The sequence below is a fragment of the Pinus tabuliformis genome, chromosome 9, assembly GCF_031772625.1.
Source record: "Pinus tabuliformis cultivar Carrire ecotype Pingquan chromosome 9, CPIR1, whole genome shotgun sequence".
NCBI lineage: Eukaryota > Viridiplantae > Streptophyta > Pinopsida > Pinales > Pinaceae > Pinus > Pinus tabuliformis.
This window is the reverse complement of record NC_142307.1, coordinates 126,592,038-126,598,015: the sequence shown is the minus strand read 5'-3', so window position 1 is coordinate 126,598,015 and position 5,978 is coordinate 126,592,038. Positions and strand designations below refer to the sequence as shown.

The following is a 5,978-nucleotide window of genomic DNA, read 5'->3' as shown; positions in this document are numbered from 1 at the left end:
CGTTAACCTTCCATGTTGCATTAAAACCTTATAAATGGAACATTTTATATTATTAAATAATAATATACATTTTTACTTCATTGTTGGGAAGTATAAATTATACCAAACCCTACCCACATCCCCGAACCCTAACCCCATCAAACCCTAACCTTACCTTAACCCGAGTTCGGAAAAATTAGGGTTTACAAAAACCCTTGTTACCCTTTACGTAAATTCTTTTGAGTTTGACGAGAGAGGAGTTGCAGTAGCAGCAGTAGGAAGAGCGAATCCACCGAGGGAGGAGAATATGCCGATAGGTCATGGAGTGCGAGCTCGGACGAGGGACCTGTTCGCCAGGCCCTTCAGGAAGAAGGGATATGCCCCTCTCAGCACATATCTGAGGACATACAAGATAGGGCAGTACGTGGATATTAAGGTCAATGGTTCGATTCACAAGGGCATGCCTCACAAGTGAGTACTTTACTTTTATTTCGTCTTTGCTGTCTCAGGGGTTCTGGGACTTGGCCCGAATTCGCTCTTGATGTGTGACCAGGGTTGTATGATTTTTTGAACGGTTTCATATTTGTTTTAATGTGGCGCTTGCAAGGCCCAAACCTGAGTTTGGACATAAATATTTTCAGAGAAGTTGCGGATTCATAGTTTCTCCCCCTTTCTTAGTGGGTATTTTCGTTCTACTGGAAAATATGCAAATCACTGGTCGAAACCTCAATGGTTAGGGCCGATCAATAATTTTATTCAGAAAATTTGATGCTTTGGTCTCTCCATGCTTACCCTGACTTGAGATGGGGTTTAGGCATCACCTTCACCCCTTAAAATCCGTGGTTTTCAAGATTACTATGTTTTTCCCCATTTAAGCTATCAAGGTTCTTAGACAAGCTCCATTTTTCTGGAACTGGAGTTTAATAACCCCTTTCAAACGATCTGGGTTTACCTCTTAAAGCAGTGTCGTATTTGATCATTTATAACTCTGAATTTCTTCTTGTTCTGATTCATGATTCAGTGGTTTTCTTTTGCCGTTATGGGTTTTTAAACATTAAGATCGTTATATATATTGTATGGTAAAATGAGGTAGACACTGCTGTATTCTAACTGCTGCGTAGACTAATTCTTTGTTTGAAACAGTTAAGTCTGTTGTTGTTAAATTAGATATTTTGGGTGCCGTAATCAGGTTTGCCCTATCTATAGCCTTACTAGATTTTCTCTTATCTGAAATTGTAGATCTGCACTGGAAAATTTACCCATTAATATGTTGATTTCAATTTTTATGTTACTTTGGATGACATACTATACCAGCTCAACCCTTTTAGCTTGCCAATCATGTTCTTTTGCCATTGTATACTCATCTATTTTCAACTATTGTGGCTTGGGTCGCTTCTTTTGAAGGAATCATAAGTTCTACCATGGCCACACCGGTGTTGTCTCGAACGTTACCAAGTGGGCAATCCGTGTCGAAATGAACAAAGAGGTTTTACATTTTATTTTATTTTCTCCCACATTCGATCTTTTTCCATTAAATTTTGTTTCCCCATAAAATGTGTTCTGAGTATCGTGTTTTGAGTCTAATGGAAGTCGATCGTGCGTGTCTTTTTAGCTTGATGTATTTTGGCAAAGTACATTTATAGTATTTTAGGTTGGTTTTTTGGTGTAGTTTTCGAATAAATGACGAGAAAATCTTCGATTCTTTTATCAAGTTCTCGTTAAATCTGTTGTTTTATTTTATTCCGATTAAACAGATGTGCATTATTGCAATAAGTTTGCGCTCCCTTATTAATCAGTAAAATTGACAATCGGGTTAAACGTGGCTAGATTTTCTTTCCTCTTATAAGCGACTTGTAATCACAATAGTAAAATTTATTTTTAAGCACCTTGAAAAAACTTATTTATAATCAGGTTTAATATTAAATTTATGAGCTGGCGTCCCTGTTACGAATATGCAGATGGTTTTCGTTTCATATTCTGTTCGTCATCACTCGTAAAAGTTTTTCTATGATCATGCATTTTAACTTTAGATACATGCTCTGGAATGTGCATCCCTGTTATGAATCTTCGCAGCGATAAATTGTTCTAGTTTGCTACATTCAGCTTTGATGTTACTATGATGCAAACGCTGCTTAAGAGTCCCATATTTTAGTATGCCTTCATGAGCTCTTTATCGTCGTCGGGCGTTTCCCCATGGCTTCGTGTGGATGACACAGGGCAGGTATAAGCACATTCAAATCTTCCTATAGTTTTTCCTGATTAAATGTGATTTCATTTTAGCCCCTTTGAGTGGTGCTTTTATTGGAAACTTAAAACTGTTTTGGCAGTCAAGTGTCAATGGTTTGAATGGTTGTGAGGTAGGTTTCATACTCATCACCCAGGTTCAAATCCCCAATGAGACATTAATCCTACTGTGACCAGGCCAGAAGGGGAGATGTACCCCAGGGGTTTGAACTTCGAACCCATGGGTATGTATTTGGGCATTTTGGCCCTTGCTAAGTCACAAGTTACCTGTCCGTGCTAGCTTATAGGCCATTGTTTATTTGGACATTTTGGCCCTTGCCAAGTCCCAAGTTACCTGTTAGTGCTAGCTTGTGGGCCATTGTTTATATGGATATTTTAGCCCTTGCTAAGTCACAAGTTACCTGCTAGTGATGGCGTGTGGGCCACCGTTGAGTCACAAGTTACCTGCTAGTGCTGGCGTGTGGGCCATCGTTACTAGTTGGGGGTTTATATGATATAAGCCCAAAATACCTTAGAATTGGCTTTTCCATTGCCAACTAAGCTGAGCCATGGGTGCTAGAGACATTTTAATGTTAAATCATATGTAATGTCTGCATTATTTGAGGGCGAATATGATGCATTTAATTTAATGAGACTTACATTTTTCCTTTCATACCTAACACCTCCAAATTATATAGGAGTTTCCCTTTTGTACTTTTGGGCTAAGTCTCATGGCTTGGGTTTGAGTTTGGGTCCGGCAATTATTAACTTTGGTTTGAGTTCGAGTTTTATGATGAAGTTTGCCATGAAATATCTCATAAAATAGTAAGGAATAAACATCAATAAACATAAAAAATGCTGTCATGAACATGGAAATTGCAAGGGTAGATAACAAACCTGAGTTATGACATGAAGTTATGAATTCTGAGCTTATGGACTTGGTCAATGACTATGGCGTTTGATAAGTTTTGTTAAACCTCAATTTTTTTTTAAGGTTTGCCAAATTTTGAACCTCAAGATTGAAGTTCTGTGAACGTTGTGACATAGCTTTTGGGATGATTTTCTATAAGTATTTACTTGATTCCTCTTGGTTCAAGTCCTACTACAGCTTATCTACTACTGATTATACATGTTCTTTTTGACCTTGTGAGAGCTGGGATAAAAGTTTCTTTGATTAAGATGTATTTGCTTTTATGGCTTGGAATGATTGAGAGTCAGTATTTCTTGATTATAGTTTTTCTGTCTTGGAGTGATTGTAAAGAACTGGAAATATTTTCTCTCCACTAGAGTATTTGTGATACTACAATGGATGGTTTCATGTTTATTATCCAAACTAACATGTCATTTGCACTGTTAGTATCTTTTCAAAACCTTTTTCGATGGAATTATTTTATGTTTTTGTTTCTTAAATTGCCTTGTCTCTTAGATATAATTTTTTGCTTTAGGAACTCCCTCCTAAGATCTCATCTCATTTTCAGTTTCTTGTACTGGAATCTGGAATCTATCTTTTTGGATAGAAAAAGACTATTAGTGCGGCATCATGCCTTTTTTGTTTTTTCTTGTTGGGGATTCAAGTGTAAGGAATGAAACTATTGGCATTGCCAATGCATCTAGACGAATGCCATTAGATAATTGCTGATGCACCATCTTTTATATCGGTGGTGTTTTCCTCTAATTTATTAAGTAAATCTATTTTTTCAATGGTGTTTGGGATCATAAAATGGATTTTATATTTCTTAATAAACAATACATATTCTATTTTTTCAATGGTGTTTGGGATCATAAAATGGATTTTATATTTCTTAATAAACAATACATATTCTGAAATTTATTTGAGATTTTCCGTATGGCTTTGCTCTTTCAGCGATATGAGCATGAACCCTGGTTTGTACATCCTGTGTTATATCATCTATTTTTTTTTATCATCACAGTGGCACCTTATTTCAGTCTTTGGATACCCATCTATTGCAACTAGTATGCTTGTTTGTGCTTGTCTTGCATTTTTTTTGCATAAATGTTGTACGTATTTGCACTAATAAGGCTGCATGGCAGTCTAGTGCATAGGATTGGTGACATTGGTTTCTCAGGATGTGATTAAATGAACTAAGATTGATAATCCATGCCTGTTTTCATTTTAGTGCCCTCTTGTTTATTCATTTGTTAGAACTGTTGGATCATATGGTTACTGTAAAATAATTGGTGGAAATGCAATTGGGATGGAGTTCTTTTGTCTTTCTTTGTTCTATGCTGAAATTCTGTTTGATGATCAGGTTCGTAACAAGATAATCAAGAAGAGAATTCATGTACGAATTGAGCATGTGCAACCGTCTAGGTGTGCCGAGGATGCTATATTAAGAAGAAAAAACAATGACCAATTGAAGGTAGAGGCCAAAGCACATGGTGAGATCATCAGCACCAAGAGGCAGCCTGAGGGCCCTAAGCCAGGATTTATAGTTGAGGGGGCTGTTTTGGAGACAGTTACACCCATTCCATATGATGTTGTTAATGATTTGAAGGGTGGATACTAAGGTTTTAGAAAAGTAACTGGGTTTGGTTCTAGGGTTGGGCGAGGTTAACCAAGACAAAAGTCACTCATCGTAGTGGCCAGAAAGGTTTAAAAGCACTGATAACAACCTTTGTAAGTATATTAAACATGTGATATTTTTTTAATAAATTTTGTACTAGAAGAAAGTCATTGTTATCTAATTTCTCCCTATTTACTGATTGGTAGGAACTAAAATATGGAAAACCTCCAAATCATTTGGAAAAGGAGGTGCTGCAGCAAAAGAGATCGGTTGAATTTGTTGTTTGGATGGACTCTATGGTATGTAATCTTAGTTGGATTTCCAATATACTTTTAAACCATATTTTCATTTTATTTTTTAGTACTATTAGATATTATATCTTACGTCATTTTATGGTTAACATTGTATAACAAAAACATGTGTTGTGTTATGTAATTAATACTAACATGTAATATTGATTTCTTTTGTCAGAATGCTATAGGTAATGATTGCCAAGACGATGATCCAAATTATGTTCAACATATATCAGGAGATGATGAGGATGAGGATGAGGATGATGGTGGTGAAGGAGGAGATGATGATGATGATAGTTGCGGTGTTGGTGATGATGTGGATCATAGTAATGATGATGGTCAAGATGATCATGAGGATGATCTTGGTGGTGGTAGCTAGGCATGCACATGCATTGTTTTTTATGAAGAAATTATTGTGTAGAATGACATTGTTATGTTTAGATGGGTGTTGTGAATTTACCCTATATCAATGAGACATTTTGATTTTGTAATCATACGATGAGTTTGATTTATGTATGTTGTTAATTTATCGTAGAATAACGATATTCATGAAATATTTTGATTTGTTAATCATATTTGAATTTTACTTGTTTTGATTAAAAATAATACTGATTTTATTAGTATTATGTTGCTATTTTATACATGTTTTGAAAATTGTTAATGACACATTGTTATTTTTTTGGATGGATGTTGTCAATTTCTCTTAAATTTCTTTACAAATGATTTTGAATTGTGATATCTGCTTTAATGATATTTAGAAACTATCATATATTTCACTATGAATCTATAAAGGGGGTCATATATGTAAAGAAAAATATACTCTATATAAGAAGTCAAATGCGGATGTAACCATGGATGCACAATTGAAAGTAAAATTGGATGTTAAACTAGGAATTAATACAAAATGCAAACAATTGACATACAAAGTGTTTTAAATTAGAAGTGAAAAATTGTGCAA

General features: G+C 35.4%; 1 pseudogene across 1 annotated transcript; it reads left to right on the top strand.

The window, feature by feature from the left end:
- The first annotated feature begins 286 nt into the window (after nucleotides 1-286).
- LOC149147418 (large ribosomal subunit protein eL21z/eL21y pseudogene) lies at nucleotides 287-5,531 on the top strand (annotated as a pseudogene). Its single transcript, XR_016263178.1, has 4 exons — nucleotides 287-450; nucleotides 1,384-1,465; nucleotides 4,473-5,026; nucleotides 5,199-5,531. The product of XR_016263178.1 is annotated as a large ribosomal subunit protein eL21z/eL21y pseudogene (transcript).
- The last annotated feature ends 447 nt before the right edge of the window (nucleotides 5,532-5,978 follow it).